Below are 17,511 nucleotides of genomic sequence, written 5' to 3'. Positions count from 1 at the left end.
CAAATATCTCCATAGGTTATTATCTTGCTTATATATTTGCTTATTATAACCAGACTGTAAGTTTCATGAAGGTAGAAACTTGTCTATCTTCCTGACTACTGCAGATCTTTTGCCTAGAGCAGTGCTCGGCACATAAGCAAGCCCTCAGTAAATACTTGTTGAGGAAATAAATGAGTGAAGGCTCAGAGAGGACAAGTGACTTTCTAAAGGCACCCAGCCAGGAAGTACAAGAACAGGAGTTTGAATCTAGACCTAATTCTTGGTCTAGACATTTGGGATTCTGCCCAGCTGGGTGAGGCCCAGTATAAATGTAGGGGATGTGTTCAGGGCCTGTATTCAGGGATGAATACATTCAGGGATCTATTCAACCACTCCAAAAGAGGTGGCTTTGGGGGCAAAATAGAGGGGTGTCCCAGTTCCTTCTTTTCCTTTGCTCATGGTGTTTCCATTGCCTGAAGTGCCTGCTGCTGCTCCAGGAGCCATCAGTTCTGTGAAACGGACATCACAGCACCTACATTATTTTACAAGAAGGACCAAGGACCTTCCCAACTAGGAGGTCTTTCTGTGGCCACCAGCAAGGCTCCCCCTTCCCTTGATCTCAGAGCTCTTGCTTTGCTTCCTCACCTATGAGCGTTGGTCCACCTGGGATTGTGACAGCTATCCCTTACCTCCCAAAGGCCTGGGTTTCATATGCAAGTTGGCCCACTAACTTCCCAAGTGACCAAATGTTGCAGCAACTATGTCTGGCAAAGTATTCCCCTCAAAAATTGTCCCTAGCCTTATATCTACATAGCTAAGAGAGCCATTCACATTACCTCTTGGAGTACCAAAGTTCTCAGTTTTAGAAACAGCACAATTGTGATTGTCTTTTTTCTCTACCCTCCATTTTCAATGAGTTTTCAAAAGCTGAGGCCATAGTAGGTGTTTGGCTAATGAATGAACCCCCTGTGGATCTGCACAACACTCCTAGACACCATGAAGCCTAAATTCTCCCATCTCCTGCCTGCCTGCACTAGGGGGCCAAAGCTTCAGGAGCTACCCAGCAGGGACTGCTCCCTGCAGATGTGGCTCCCTCTCTGGTCAAGGTCAAGGGACATGGTACAATGTCATATTTAAAAGTGGGAGCTCTCTGGCTTGAAGCGGTCCCTAACAGCCAAATTTGGGAGAATTTGAGCATCAGAAGAAATAACAGTAAACATGGGTTAAGACTTGCTGAATAAGAGAAGAATCCATGAGTCCATATAATATGAATAAATAAATAAAGAGAAGAGAAAGCTCCATCTTCAAGGAAAAAGCAAGATAGGGACTTCCCTGGTGGTCCAGTGGCTAAGACTCCACACTCTTGATGCTGGAGCCCATGTTTGATCCCTGGTCAGGGAACTAGAGCCTACATACATGCTGCAACTAAGAGCTCACATGCCACAACTCAGAAAAATCCCATATGCTTCAACTCAAACCTGGCGTAGCCAAACAAATACATAAACAAAATATTAAAAAACAAGACACTGACGTGTTCAGAGGTAAGGGGCATCTGTCTGCAATTTACTCTCAAATGGAGTGGGAGGGTGGATTATAGATAAAATGTGATAAAATATTAACAACTGAGGAATCTGGGTGAAGAGCATATAGAAATTAGATATTGTTCCTGCAATGTTTGTTTTAATTTAAAAAGTAGGATTTTGTTTCTTTGCTTGTTCTAACTAGGGGCTCTCAAGTCAGCCTGTGGGCTCAAATCCCAGCCTCACCCCCGCCCCCCCCCCTGACCAACTAAGTGACTTAACCACTCTCTGCCTCCTTTATAAACTGGGTTCACTGTTGATAATAGTGCCTGCTCTGTGGCTTATGAAACAATTTATTGGGTTCACACTGAGAAGCACTGGGCGCAGTGCCTAGTACTCAGTAAGAGATCAGTAAATAAATACTGGGTTAGAGAGAGATGAGTCCTCTGGAGTCCCCTAGGACACTCCCTCTGAGAAACTGCTTCTCCCTCAGGTGAGTGACGCAAAGCCAGTGGGCACCTCACCCTGCCCGGAGACCCCTCCTCCTGTCAACAGGAAGGAGCCTTGTGGCCTGTGCCTAGAGAGGGAGCCGCCCTTTGCCAGCAAGGCCCAGCAGACCTCCAACCGGCCCAGCTGGTCTCTGCTCACCTGCCTGGTCCAAACCACCAAACAGCACTGCAGCAGGTCCCGGCGGGGCCCCGGCCCACAGTGGGTGCTGTGCCTAACAGCAGAAGCTCAGAAACCAAGCTCGACCCAAGCCAGGGGCTGTAGCTCGGAACCACCCCTGGCTACCCCAGAGTGGGGTATTCCTTCCTCCCAGCCTGTCTTTCCCACTTGCAGAGTGAGAGTGTAGAATCAGGTCAGTGGTTTCTCAACAACCTCAAACCACAGTGAACTTTCTTCAGATGAAACTTAACTCTGCAGTGTGTCCTGCCTTATAAACCATCAGAAGCCAGGCTGCCACGGAGGAGACCCGGGCTGGCTTTAAGTTTTCCCTTCTTGGGTGTTTTTCTGGAGACCCTTCTTGCCCTGAGGTTTGATTTCCAGGCCCCCATAAGCTCCTGACCCTGGACCCTCGGGCCTTCCCTTCCTTGATTTGCAGGGTGGCTCCATCAGTTGGGCCAGGTCCCACATTTCCCACGGATCCCTCTACCTGGTGGGAGTGATCAGCAGAGGCATCCCTTCCAGCTCCTTCAGGTACCTATCTTGTCCCGGCTCCTCCACCCATCACATACTCCATATGTACGTTGTGTGTATGCTCACTCACTCAGTCACATCCAACTCTTTGTGACTGAATGGACTGTAGCCCACCAGGCTCCTCTGTCCATGGAATTATCCCGGCAAGAATACTGGAGTGGATTGCCATTTCTTCCTCCAGAGGGTCTTGCTGACCTAGGGATCAAACCCAAATCTCCTGCATCTCCTTCACTGGCAGGCGGATTTCTTACCACTGAGCCACCTGGGCAGCCCCTCAGATGCCTTGTACCAGTTTCTTACTGCTGCTTATCACTTCTTTTTCTTCTTCTATTTTAAATATTTATTTATTTGGCTGTGCTGGGTCTTAGTTGTGGCATTTGGGATCTAGTTCGGAACTGGGAACTGGTTCCCTGAACAGGGATCGAACCCCGGGCCCCCTGCATTGAGAGTGTGCAGTCTAAGCCGCTGGACCACCAGGGAAGTCCCACTGCTTATTACTTCTGACTCTACTATGTCTATTATGCTTATGAGATGCCTCCTTTGAGCCAGACACTGCGCTAAATGCCTAAGACCTATTTACATGATGTCTATTTTCCCATAGCATATCTCTTCTTCTACTGCTAAACAAACCAATCATCAAAAAAAGTATCTGTACTTTTATCACATTTTAGTGTCTTCATAATTTCAATGTCTCCTTCCTACAGTATCCTTCTCCAATGAGGTGGCATGTGGTACAGAAATGGTCAACCCCATCAGGTTTATGGGTTCACCAAATGCTTTGGGAGTCCCCCCATTGCCGGGTGTGGTGTGCCTGATCCCCTTAACCCCCTCTCCCCATCTTAGAAGTTAGGTATTATCATCACTATGTTGCAGGTGAGGAAATTGAAACCCAGAGAGGTGAGGAATCTTGCCCATTATCACACAGCTAGTCCCTGGCAAGAGAAGAACTTGAACTCAGGTTGATCTGACTCAGGGGCCACGCTCTCTACCGCTGCCCCTGTCAGGAAAAGCCTTGGGCTTTGCCGGAGAGAGATGAGCTGTTTCACATGGGCCACTCCTCCTGTGGGAGGAATCCTCCCCCTCTTTTTTCCTCCTACTTTTAAATCATAAGAAAACTGGGCGGGGTGGGGGCAGGCCTGACAGATGGTGTCCCTACACTGGGCTGCTGTCTGCAGGGGTCCTGGGTCTGGGCAACAGATTGTCTGTGTGTGCTTAGTTGCTCAGTCATGTCCGACTCTTTGTGACCCCATGGACCCCCACCAGGCTGCTCTGTCCATGGAGATTCTCCAGGCAAGAATACTGAAGTGGGTTGCCACGCTCTCCTCCACGGGATCTTCCCAACTCAGGGATCGAACCTAGGTCTCCCACACTGCAGATTCTTTATTCTCTGAGACACCGAGAAAGCCAACAAAGAGAAAAATGACTTTGAACAAATCCAGATAATCATAATAGCTGTTGTTGTCCTGTTTATGAGACATTTCCTCTGTGGATCTTTTATCTCACAAATGCTATGAGGTGTCTTTCTTGTCCCCACTGTGCAGATGAGGAAACTGAGGCTTAGAGAGGCAATGCCACTTGCTCAGAACGTGCCAGTGAATAGACTCTCACCACCTCTGTGAATATGAGCGTTTCAATGCCACTTCACCAGTACAGGGGGTTTTCATTTTTTAAGTTCTCCTAGATACTCTGGAGTATCTAGAGGGCCTCAGGAAGCATCACTATGAACAAAGCTAGTGGAGGTGATGGAATTCCTGTTGAGCTATTTCAAATCCCAGAAGATGATGCTGTTAAAGTGCTGCACTCAATATGCCAGCAAATTTGGAAAACTCAGCAGTGGCCACAGGACTGGAAAAGGTCAGTTTTCATTCCAATCCCAAAGAAAGGCAATGCCAAAGAATGTTCAAACTACCACACAATGGCACTCATCTCACACACTAGCAAAGTAATGCTCAGAATTCTTTAAGCAAAGCTGCAACAGTTTGTGAACTGAGAACTTCCATATATTCAAGCTAGATTTAGAAAAGGCAGAGGAACCAGAGATCAAATTGCTGACATCCTTGGATCATCGTAAAAGCAAGAGTTCCAGAAAAACATCTACTGCTTTATTGACTACGCTAAAGCCTCTGACTCTGTGGATCACAACAAACTGTGGAAAATTCTTCAAGAGATGGGAATACCAGACCACCTGATCTGCCTCCTGAGAAATCTGTATGCAGGTCAAGAAGCAACAGTTAGAACCGGACATGGAACAACAGACTAGTTCCAAATTGGGAAAGGAGTACGTCAAGGCTGCATATTGTCACACTGCTTATTTAACTTATATGCAGAGTATATCATTCGAAATGCTGGGCTGGATGAAGCACAGGCTGGAATCAAGATTGTAGAGAGAAATATCAGTAACCTCAGATATGCAGATAACACCACTCTTAAGGCAGAGAGCAAAGAGGAAATAAAGAGCCTGTTGATGAAAGTGAAAGAGGAGAATAAAAAAGTTGGCTTAAAACTCAACATTCAAAAGCTGAAGATCATGTCATCCGGTCCCATAACTTCACGGCAGATAGATGGGGAAACAACGGAAACAGTGACAGACTATTTTCTTGGGCTCCAAAATCACTGCAGATGGTGACTGCAGCCATGAAATTAAAAGACGTTCTCTCCTTGGAAGAAAAGCTATGACCAACCTAGACAGCATATTAAAAAGTAGAGACATTACTTTGCCAACAAAAGTCTGTCTAGTCAAAGCTATGGTTTTTCCAGTAGTCATGTATGAATGTGAGAGTTGGACCATAAAGAAAGCTGAGCACCGAAGAATTGATGCTTTTGAACTGCGGTGTTGGAGAAGACTCTTGAGAGTCCCTTGGACAGCAAGGAGATCCTAAAGGAAATCAGTCCTGAATATTCACTGGAAGGACTGATGCCGAAGCTGAAGCTCCAATACTTTGGCCACCTGATGGGAAGAACTGACTCACTGATGCTGGGAAAGATTGAAGGAGGGAGGAGAAGGGGACAACAGAGGATGAGATGGTTGGATGGCATCAGTGACTTGATGGACATGAGTTTGAGCAAGCTCCCTGAGTTGGTGATGGACAGGGAAACCTGGCATGCTGCAGTCCAAAGAGTTGGACACGACTGAGTGACTGAACTGAATTTTCTAGGCAAATGACATTATCTTATTTAAATATACATTTCTCTGAATATGAGAGATCCCACTTTCTTCATCGGGCTTCCAGAATAACCCCCAGGCGGACTCAGGTTCCTGTCCTCACAATGGGGATGGCTGCCCGCACCTCACTCTGTGATGGCTCTTTTCCCTCCAAGTTGCTGTTCTGTGTTTTTTTGGGGGGGAGGGGCTACACCTTGTAGAATGTGGGAAACTTCTGCCTCAAGTCCTTTGCTCTTGCTGCTCCCTCCATCTAGAACATTCTCTCCTGGGTTATTACAGGGCTTGCTCCCTCATCTCATTCAGGTTTTTGTTTTACACATTCATTTATTTGGCATTATTTACTTGGACATGAGTTTAAGCAAGCTCCGGGAGTTTGTGATGGACAGGGAAGCCTGGCATGCTGCAGTCCATGGGGTTGCAAAGAGTAAGACATGACTGAGCGACTGAACTGAATTATTTGGCTGCACTCAGGTCTTAGTTGAGACATGCAGGATCTAGTTCCCTGACCAGGGATCAAACCCAGGTCCCTTGCATTGGGAGCACTGAGTCTTAATCACTGGGCCACCACAGAAATCCCTCCCTCAGGCTTTCATTTAAATGTTTCCTTTCTCAATCAGGCCTTCCCTGGCCACTCTTCTAAAACTCTAATCCTCTCTGTCTCCCCTCCTTGCTTTTACCCCATAGCATTTGTCACCCTCTAACACACTGTATTTTTTCCCAACTCTTTAATTATAAAAATGTTCTAACACACAGAAAATGGAAGGAAAAGTACAAAGGCACTCATGTACAAACCCCAGATTCAACGCACTAGGTTTTCGGAAAGATGCTAATATCATGACATTTCACCCAAAGATTTTGGCAAAACACACTCTTATGCCTGACTTCTGTCGCTTGATCATTGTCTGTCTTTCCCTGCAATTGTGCTCACTGTGAGAGCAGGGATTTTAGTCTACTGTTTTCGCTATGATTTCCTCAGCACCAAGAACACTGCCTGACACACAGTGGGTCCTCCTACAGTTTAGGGAAAGAAAAGTCAAGACAGGTCTTGATTCTAGATCTGTTTCTTATGCACATGCGACTCTGTCAATCATCTCCCCGCACAGAATCTTGGTTTCTCCGTCTATTAGAGATAATAGGATTATTTCTCAGGATTGTTGTGAGGATCAAACAAATTAAAAGTGTAAAACTGCACTGTGAGCATGCTAGTTAATTTCAACCTGAGGGAGGGTACTCGGTTGACCCCTTGGGTTCTGGGGTGATTTTAGCTGCAGGGCCTAGTCAGCCCCTCAGAGAAGCTCTTTGGCTTGAACTGCTCCAATGCAAAATCCAGCGGAAACCCAAAGGGTTCCATATTACTAGCCCCTCCCTTTCCATTGCTTGCTCACTCAATGCTACCTACTAACTCCTTATTCTTCATCTCTTGCTAAATCCACTCATTTAACAGTTTTCACCAAAATACCTTATGGGAGGGGCACTCAATTTCATCAGGCGTTGAACATATTCTATCATTTTTTTCTATTTATTACTTTCTTTCGACTCTATTTTATTAATTTCTTTAGTGGATCTTAGAGTGTTTCTGAAGATTGATCTGGATGACTGATCTCTCTCTTTGCCTTTTCTGCATTTCAGATTCAGCTGTGTGTCTGTGTTGCCAAACCTGCCTTGTAGACTCACCTTGAGTACAGGAGCGTATTTGCTGAAGAATGGGACCCATCCTGTTGAACCTATGAGGTTTCTCAGGTCAGATTGCTCAGCAGTAGGTGGAACACCCAACCTTTTGCAAACTCCCTGATAACCATCATTTTAACGTCAATTGTTTGGGGTGTGGAGGGCAAGATATTTTTATTGAGAATTCTGAGTCTTCTTCCCATTCTCTCAACTCAAAGCTAACACTTCTGAACAAAATTTTAATCCTAGTTTAAGAGACCAGTTTCTTCACCTCTGAAATAGGAACAAGAGTAACTATATCCTCCAGATGATGGATATGAAGTCACGTTACTTTGTAACTGGTAAAGCTCTGTACAAATAGTAGTTACTGTCCTTAGTCTTATTAACTTGTCTGGATTCTTAACCAAATATTGTCCCCGTTGCATTTGCAGCCCCCAGTCCAGGAACTAATATCTTGGGACAGACAGGCAGAAATATTTTTCTATTCACAGGGAATACCAAACAGCAATCACTTTTCCCATGCCAACAGAGAGCAGGTTGGAGAATTCATCTCGATCTAGAGTTGATCTAGGGAAGAAAACTTGTCCAACTATGCCTGGCAGGCTGGAGAGTAGACATGATCTATTTAGTCAGAAGCAGAACTGTGACTAAACTCCAGTCTCCTCCCTTCTTTTTAAAGCATTATCAGCATTACTAATCATAACAACTGTCATTTATTGAAATCCCAGTACTGTGCAGGCACCAGGTCTTACTTATTTCTAGTCATCATTATAACCCTGTGCTCACTTCTCAGATGAGGAGTTCGCAGAGACCAAGTCATCTGCCCAGCTCAGTTCAGTCGCTCAGTCATGTTCAACTCTTTGCATCCCCATGGTTCCAATGCCAGGCTTCCCTGTCCATCACCAACTCAGGGAGCTTGCTCAAACTCATGTCCATTCGAGTTGCTGACGCCATCCAACCATTTTATCCTCTGTTGTCCCCGTCTCCTTCAGGCTTCAATCTTTCCCAGCATCAGGGTCTTTTCTCAGTGAGTCAGTTCTTCCCATCAGGTGGCCAAAGTATTGGAGCTTCAGCTTTGGCATCAGTCCTTCCATGAATATTCAGGACTGATTTCCTTTAGGATCTCCTTGCGGTCCAAGGGACTCTCAAGAGTCTTCTCCAACACCACAGTTCAAAAGCATCAATTCTTCGGTGCTCAGGTTTCTTTATGGTCCAACTCTCACATTCATACATGACTACTGGAAAAAACATAGCTTTGACTAGACAAACCTTTGGTGGCAAAGTAATGTCTCTGCTTTCTAATATGCTGTCTGGGTTTATTATAGCTTTCATTTGCCCAAGTTTCTACTAAAAGCGCTGAGATATTTCCTCAGATTGTCTTGGGGCAGCGCTGCCAGGAACAACCAAGGAACAATTTTTTAAGCATAACTACACCTAGCATTGTTTTGCTTATACACCCAAATTTAATCCATTTGCTAAATTTGGCAATCTTAGCTTGGAGGAACATGGCAAGATCAAAGCAGTATCCTGCTTGTTATGCCCTGCACACCTTTGCTGGTTTTATTTTTATCTTTACGAGCCGTAGTTTAAGTCACGTTCAGCCTTCAGGCCTCGGATCGTTTCAGGAGGCGTAGGGTGGAGAACACTGAGCCTCTCGCCCAACATTAACATGTCTGCGCCGGAGCCGTCACGCGGACCTTCCTCCTCTCACAGACGTGGCCACGTCCCGCCGCCGAGGATTGGCTCCAGCTCAAAGCCCGGCCTCCCTCGGCGATGGGAGCCCCTTCCATTGGGCAGTTATAAAACATGGCGGAGACCCGCCCCCCGCCTTGCTCTCGCGAAGCACAGGCTTCGGTGATTGGCGGAGAGCAGTGGCCGGGTTGTCACGTGGCCTGGGCCCGTCTGTTTGCGGAAGTGGAAGGAAGCCGAAGTGCTGAGTCAGCCGAGGTGAGTGACGGCGCTGGGAAGGCGGGGCCAGGGAGGGGGGGCCCTTTCCCAAACCTCCTCTACGCCCCAGACTCCTTGGGCTCCATCGGGACAGTCCTTAGAGCCCCCCGCTTTGTTCACCGATTCTGAGGCCTGTCCTCCATTAACCATGATTGTCCCCTTAGTGCCTCCAGCTTCCATCCTTTGATGCCCGACCGTCCCCAACTCCCATCCTGTGACCGCTTTCGTCTCGTCTCTTAACCTGTGTGTTCCCTCAGGAACGCAGGCCCGACCCTGGGTACCCCCTCTCAGTGCGTCTTCCCTGTGCGTCTCTCCTCTGTCCTTCACTTCCTGCCTGAATCAACCCCTTCCCTTCATCCCTCGACTCTCAGTGTCTCTTAGTGCTCCCAGTTTTCAGCTTGGTTCCCATTCATTGTCCCCAGTTTCCTTCCTGTGCCTTTCTAAGTGCTCTGATCTGTCCGCCTCTGTGTTCCTACCCGATTCCCCACTTCACCTCTCTTCTGTATCTGTCTCTCCCTGTGCTCCATCATGCAGCCCCCTTTCTGACCTCCTGCTGTTCCCTGCTTATTGTCTCGTGTGTGCCTCCAGACTTCATCCCTGCCTGCTTTCCCCGCATGCTCCCTCCTTTCCCCTAGCCTGTTACCCCAGAGTTCTCCCTATCCCCCAAACCTGTGCCCACCGGTGACTTGGAAGCTGGTGACGGAAAGTGTGTGACCTTTGTGACCATGCGACTGCAACAGGCAGGCCAGTGGGTGTGGAACAGGGATCTGTGCCCTTTTTTTTTTTTTTAATGGACTACTCACATGACCCCGAAAACAAATACCTTCCCTTCCTCTAAACTTCTGAGTCTTTCCCTCACCTGCCCTGTTACCCACCCAACAGGATGTCAGGCAGGTTTGGTTTGGCAACACAGATGCTCCACCCTGGGGCCCGAATGCAGTGTTTTTGTTATTGTCCCTGCCTTAAAAATTTCCTGAAGCTTGTAGGCTGTTTCCTGTCTGAGTCTCAGTTGCCTCATCTGTGACAGGGAATTGTATTTCTTGCCCTCCTAAACCTGCCATGAGGTTCAAAATTTGAGAAAATGTAGAAAGCAAAGCTTTGTAAACAACATGGCCCTGTACAAATGCATGGGTTTGCTGTTGTGTCATCAGCAGAAAAGGGGAAGGGATGGAATGAAAAATCAAGGAGGGAAAGACAAGTCTTTCATTTAGCATTTGGCAGGTTTATTGACCATCTGCCATGAGTCAGGCTCTTTCACCGTTTATTCATTCATTCCTCACTTATTTGACAAATATTAGTGGACTGTGTACTATGTTCTAGGCTACCTTCTAGCCAATGTTATTCCCATTTAACATAATAAGGAAGATTGGGCAGTTGAGCTGCCTGATTCACACTGATTGATGTGGTTGGAGCTGAAGTCTGAATATAGTACTTTATATAACACCAGAGTCAGGGTGATTGCTCTGCTCTGAAAGGGTCCCTACTGTTGTCTCAGTGCCCAGGGCACTTTTTCTCCCTTCTGTGGGCTGCTTTCTTGTTAAATGACAGTAACCTCCAAAGGGAATTTCCTTCTCAGCAGAATGACATCACCAAGAGATAGAGGAAAGGGGAATTTAAATGCTGTGTGTGTGTTTACGTATATCTACTGGGCGTGTATAGGGAGAAAGGGGGAGCTGTGGTGAAGGGGAGACATTGTGTTATGAGCTTCACTTTTTTTTTTTTAATTTGTATTGGAGTAGAGTTGATGTTTGGGCTTCCCAGATGGCACTAGTGGTAAAGAACCCGCCTGCCAATGCAGGAGACATAAGAAACGTGGGTTTGATCCCTGGTCAAGAAGATCCCTTGGGGGAGGACATGGCAACCCACTCCAGTATTTCTTCCTGGAGAATCCCATGGCCAAAGGAGCCTGGTGGACTGCAGTCCCTAGGGTCACAAAGAGTCTGACACGACTGAAGTGACTTAGCATGCATGCATGCGTAGTTGATTAAAATGTTGTGTTAGTTTCAAGTGTAAAGCAGAGTGAATCAGTTATAAATATATATATATATCTCCAGTCTTTTTTAAGAGTATTGAATAGAGTTCCCTCTGCTATGCAGTAGGTCCTTATCAGTTGTCTATTTTATATATAGTAGTGTGTATATGTCAGTCTCAATCTCCCAGTTTATCCCTCCCCTCCCCTTAACAGTGGTAACTGTAAGTTTGTTTTCTACATCTGTGATTCTACCTCTGTCTTGTAAATAAGTTTCTTTGTACCACCCTTTTTAAACAATTGCACGTATAAATGATATCATATGAGATTTGTCTTTCTCTGCCTAACTTACTTAGTATACAGTCTCTAGGTCCATCCGTCTTGCTGCAAATGGCTTTACTTTGTTCTTTTTTATGGTGGAGTAATACTATTCCATTGTATATATATGTACCATATCATCTTTTTCCATTCCTTTGTTGATGGACATTTAGGTTGCTCCCATGACCTGGCTATTGTAAATAGTGCTGCAATGAACACTGGGATGCGTGTATCTTTTTGAATTATGTAGCTGTCTCCAGTTATGTGTCTAGGAGTGGGATTGCTGATCATATTAGTTCTGTTTTTAGTTTTTTAAGGGAACACCATACTGTTCTCCATAGTGGCTGCACCAGTTTACACTCCAGTCAACAATGTGAGACTTTTCTACATACATTTATTGTTTGTAGATTTTTTTTGATGGTAGCCATTCTGAATGGTGTGAGATGGTACCTCATTGTTGTTTTGATTTGCATCTAGTGATGTTGAGATGAGCTTCACTTTGGAGAGTGTGACTTCTGGGAGAGCATTTTAATTGTTCTATGCCTTAAATGTTCTCTTCCCTGTTTTTGTCCATTCTCATTTTTTTTGCTGATCTCATTCAGTGACATAGCTTTAAGTACTGTTTCTACTCTGACTCCAACTCCCAATTTATATCTCTAGCCCAGTACAGACATTTCCTGTAAATGATTGACACATACATAGTTGCTCTGTCAGCGTCTTAAACTTAGGCCTTTCAGGTAATTAGTATTAAGCTTCAGCTATCCATCCCCTCCCTGGTAGCTCAGTCGGTAAAGAATCTGCCTGCAGTTCAATCCCCGGGTTCACTCCCCAGGTCGGGAAGATCCCCTGGAGAAGGAAATGGTAACCCACTCCAGTATTCTTACCTGGAAAATCCCATTGACAGAGGAGCCTGGCAGGCTGGGGTGGTCGCAATAGTCAGATATGACTTAGCAACTAAACCACCACCACCATCCATTCCCTTCGGGCTTTCCTGGTGGGACTCCATGGTAAATAATCTACCTGCCAATGCAGGAGACAAAGGTTTGATCCCTGGGTCAGGAAGATCTGGAGAAGGAATGGCAACTCTTTCCAGTATTTTTGCCTGGGAAATCCCATGGACAGAGGAGCCTGGCGGGCTACAGTCCATAAGGTTGCAAGAGTGACATGACTGAGCGACTAAACGACAACAATCCATACCTTTCATCCCGTCCCTCACCCTCCACCAAAATCTGTCCCTCTCATGCACTTTCCCATCTTTGGGAAATGGCAGTATTCTTTCAGTTGCTCTGCCTAAACCTGTAAGATTATCCTTGATGCCTCTCTGCCCCCCACATCCAGCCAGAGTTAATGTCACTCCTTAGCTCCAAGCCCTGTAACAGCTTCTCCTTTCACTGTACCTGCCTGGCCATCTGTCACCTCTTTGACCTTACTGGCCTCCTTGCTATTCCTGGAACTCACCAGGCATAGTCCAGCCCCAGGGCCTTTGCACATGCTCTTCCCTCTGTCTGGAACACTCTTCACCTATATATCCATGTGACTTTTGCTCCCATTTCTTTTAAGTCTTTATTCACAGTCAAGTTCTTGGTGAGGATTGGTTCACCCTATCTAAAGTTTTAACCCCCACCTGGATGCGTCCTATCTTCCTTCGCGCATTTATTTTTCTTCTTGACATCTAATCAGTATTCTGAATTCAGTATGTCTCTATTTTGCCTGTTTATCTTCTTCATTATGTTGTTGTTCAGTTGCTAAGTCATGTCTGACTCTTTGCGACGCCTGCAGAGGACTGCAGCACACCAGGCCTCCCTGTCCATCACAGTCTCTTGGAGTTTGCTCAAACTTACGTCAGTGATGCCATCCAACCGTCTCATCCTCTGTCGTCCCCCTCTCCTCTCTAAACAGAAGTTCTCGGAAGGCAGGGATTGTGTCTGTTTTGTTCGCTAGTGTGTTCTCGGCAGTTGTAACAATGCCTGCCACAGAATAGGTCCTCAGTAAATATAGGCAGAGTGAATCGTAAGAGGGGTCACCCTGTACCATGCCACCAGCCCAAAGACCTCCTGAGGTCCTGGGGGTTTCTGGTGCTGGGAGCTCCAGTAGCAGCTCTGGGCAGTTTGCTTCTAGCTGTTTGCTGTCCAGCTAAACAGATTGGATGAAAAAGATACCTTTTCCATTCTGGAAAGGCCGTTTTGCTTTGGGTCTTATGAATGGTAGCGCACTGTTCCATGAGGACCTCAGCTTTTGGCGCACAGGGCTCTGTGCATCAAACCTCGCTCAGCCGCGTTCCATTCAGGCTTTCTCCTGAAGGCAGCTCTAGGACTACGAGCTGGGGCTGTGGATTCCAAAGAATTTGGTTCAGATTTTGGAAAATTACATCACCTCCTTGCCTCAGCTTGCTGTGTGTGACCTGGGGAGAAGCATACCTTCTCTTATGAGTGTTTTGAGGAATGCTCGTTATCTCGAAACTTGGTGAGGTGTCTGGTACTCAGCACTGGATGAAAGCGTGGGTGCTGGGTGCAAGGTGAGGGGAGCCAGCCCTCCGCTATTCCTTGATGGCTTATGGAAGAGTCTGGAGTGAGCTGGAGTCAGGGGGAACATTTGGAGGGAGTTTTTTAAAATATATATTTATTTATTTGATTGCGTCAGGTCTTAGTTGCAGCAGAATCTTTCTTTGCAGTGCCTGGGCTCTCTAGGGTGGTGCTCTGAGGCATGTGGGATCTTAAATTAGTCCCTGACCAGGGTTTGAACCCACATCCCTTCTGTTGGAAGGTGGATTCTTCACACTGGACTGCCTGGGATGTCCTTGGAGGGACGTTTTGTTTGGAGGCGGCCTTGGAGGTCCAGAGGCTCTGGTGGGAGGTGGCAATGACATTTGATCTGATGCCTATCTTCATCCCATCTTTCCTCGTGCACTAGCTGAGTGCTTGTGCACTGCGTGGGGGCCCTGAGTCCGAGGAAGAAGGCATGAGTCCAGCCACCAGGCAGCACCTCCCATTTCCTTTCCCTGGGCCTTGTTACCCAGTATGGCCAGACAGGGATCCTGATGGCGCTACCCCTGTCTCATGGGTGTTTGTGAGCTCCGAGGCAGCTAATAGACGTGAAAAGCCCCTGCCAGCCATAAAGTGAGGTGATCCCATGAGAGTACATGCCGTGGGCTGGCGTGCGGTGGTGCACTCGTGCGCTGGGAGGCGCAGATGGTGAGCGCTGCAGGAAGGAAGTCCATGGGGGTCAGGACAGGCGGGGTGCTCTGATCCGACCCTGCGTTCTCCTACCATCCAGCCAGAGCAGGGCATGGGGGTGACATCAGCCACACAGGAGGCTGTCCTGTGCCAGTTGTCCCAATCACGGGACATCCTGTCATAAGCAGCCAGGGCTCGCAGAGCCCGATTTCCAACTCGAGCAGTTCCACGTGTGCTTCCGGAAGCCCCCATGTGGCCAGTCCCGTGAGGTCAGCTTCCTGGCCGGGGCGCCTCGGGGCTCCTGGCACGCACCTCCCAGACCGCTGCCCTGCTTCTCTGGTCCAGCAGCAAGCTTGACGCATTTCCTTGCTTGGAGTATGAATGAGTTCAGCTTCAAACACCGAATTTTCCAGATGCAAGCCCAGCAGATGCCCCGTCAAGGTTCCCCTGGTGCCAGGGTGAGCTTCTGAAGGTTTCTATTGTGGTCAGAATGGGTGAGGGGTGGGGTGTGTGGTCTTTTACCACTGCGCAGGAAGAAGAGAGGATGGAGGGGTGCCACAGAGGGACTGGGCCCCCCACCCCACCCCCAACCTCTAGGTGGTTCATTCATTTCTTCTCATTCATCCACCAAACATTCATGAAATGCTGACTGTGAGGCAGGAACAGTATGCTAGGTGCTTGGATAAACCAATTTAAAGGGGGAGATGGCCCCCCAGCCCGCAGATTCTCTATCACCATCCCAGGAGAAGTGGTCACTGGGCATGCACTGGGTGGGGTAGGGCGCGGGGGAAGGTACCCAGGGCTGGAAGGAAGGTACCCGGGGCTGGGAGGAAGGGAGGTGCCAGGTGTGTTTCTTAGAGGAGGTGGCAGGTAAAGTGAGTCTTAAAGGTCAAGAAGGGATTTATTTACTTGTCTGACAGCCCTGTCAGACAAGCAGGCTCTGGGGCAGGTGAAGATGGTGGGGAGGGCAGTCCAGGTGGGGGTTGGGGATGTGGGTGGTAGGTTGAGATGAGGGGGTGCACATGGGTCCCCCACACACAGACTGGCAGCTGCTCCCCAGCCCAGTGTCCGTCCCTGCAGCCGTACCGGAAGGAACCAGGGCTCTGGGGTCAGAGGTGGTGGGGACGGGAAGAAAGAGACAGAAATGAGGCCGGCCTGTTGCGATCGGGCCAGGATGTGGCCCCGGGTGTTCCATTTCCTCTCTTCCACCTCGTGATGACAGTGGCCACTGTTTGTGTGCCCACGGTGGCCGGCGTCCCACTTTCCCTCCGCTGTGTCATTTCATCCTCACGCCTACCCTGGAAGACTGGAGGAGGGCCAAGTCTGTCCTTTGTGGGGCCAGGCTGCTGTCTATGTGTGTAGGGGGACACCCTTGCCACCGACCCTGGGACCCTGAGGACGGGGGCTCTCCTTGGGGGTGGGGCATCTTCCCTCCATTCAGCTTGACCTCCACGGTGACTCTCCTCCTTAACCCAGGTGGGCCATGGCTGCTGGGTGTTCCTGACTCCCCCACTCCCTTCTCACCAGAAGTGAGCCCCACTCCTGGAGCTCGGCCTGCCTTCTGGGAAGCTATGCAGCTGCTCTAAACCAGGCCTGACCCCCACATTCCCTCCATCTCCCCAGATGCAGGCCCCAGGGGCTCAGCCTATACTCCTACTTTCTTTAAAAAATAGACTCATTTTTTTTTTTTTACCATTTGGAAAAAAGGGGAGGGGGGGGAGATTGCCCATAAGCCTAATACTCTCATTTGCCCTTAGTATTTGGTATGTTTTCTATCAATTTTGTTTGTTTGTTCTGCGTAATTTTTACTCAGTTAAGTTGTATCTTAACACACTTTCTCTGGGCTGAGTCTTGTGTTACGGTTGACTTGTCTAGAAGTGAAAAGATCCGGTACTTGCCCTTAAGAAACTCAGTCTCCAGAGCCTGCCCAACTGGGCTTCCCTCCTCCACCTACTGGCTGTGTGACCTTGGGCCGTTACTTTACCTCGCTGTCTCTTGCTTGTCTCATGTGTAGAATGAGGATAACAATGGTAGCAATTTCACAGGGGCTGGTGCAGATGAAAATGATTAATATATGCAGAGGTCCTGGAACGGGGCCAGAGGACAGAAAGAGGCACACACGTGCTTGATGTGGTTTGTGTTATGAAGTGTTCCAGCTAGAAACAGAGACAAAAGATATCCTAGATAGACGAAGCAATGCAGACAGGCGAGATGGTGTGAAACATTGTTTTCTGGAATCATGTGCAGTTTGGAGCTGACAGCGGGGACTGACAGGGACAGGCTGCAGGGGGAGGCAGGGGCTTCGCAGGCCGAGCTTGCAGCCCTGAAGAGCACAGTGGGGTGGACTGAGCCTATGACGACACCACGTGCTTTTTCTGAGTTGTTATGACCTTCACAGTAGCAGCTTTTACTGACCACATGGTGTCTCTAGGGTAAATGTGTCATAATTTACAGTTCCCCTAATGCTGGATACTGAAGTTGCTTCCATTTTGTGTCAAAACAAAACTTGTTATAATGCACTTTGATGCGTGTGCTGTGTGCTACGTTTTGGGGGTTCTTTTTTTGGAATCCAGTCCC

General features: G+C 47.8%; 1 protein-coding gene across 5 annotated transcripts in view; it reads left to right on the top strand.

Moving 5' to 3' along the window:
- The window catches only part of PLA2G6 (phospholipase A2 group VI), a 57,453-nt gene continuing 49,287 nt past the window's right edge, over positions 9,346-17,511 (top strand). For 2 of the 5 annotated variants that reach the window (XM_018048750.1, XM_018048751.1), the window contains exon 1: positions 9,350-9,474. The gene's annotated coding sequence lies outside the window, so the exon portion shown is untranslated. Of the gene's footprint in view, positions 9,475-17,511 lie in introns of all 5 variants that reach the window. The other 3 variants (XR_001918124.1, XM_018048752.1, XM_018048753.1) reach the window with 3 other exon arrangements.

Source organism: Capra hircus, chromosome 5 (assembly GCF_001704415.2).
Source record: "Capra hircus breed San Clemente chromosome 5, ASM170441v1, whole genome shotgun sequence".
NCBI lineage: Eukaryota > Metazoa > Chordata > Mammalia > Artiodactyla > Bovidae > Capra > Capra hircus.
The sequence above is the reverse complement of the archived record's forward strand: the minus strand, read 5'-3'. Positions and strand labels throughout refer to the sequence as shown.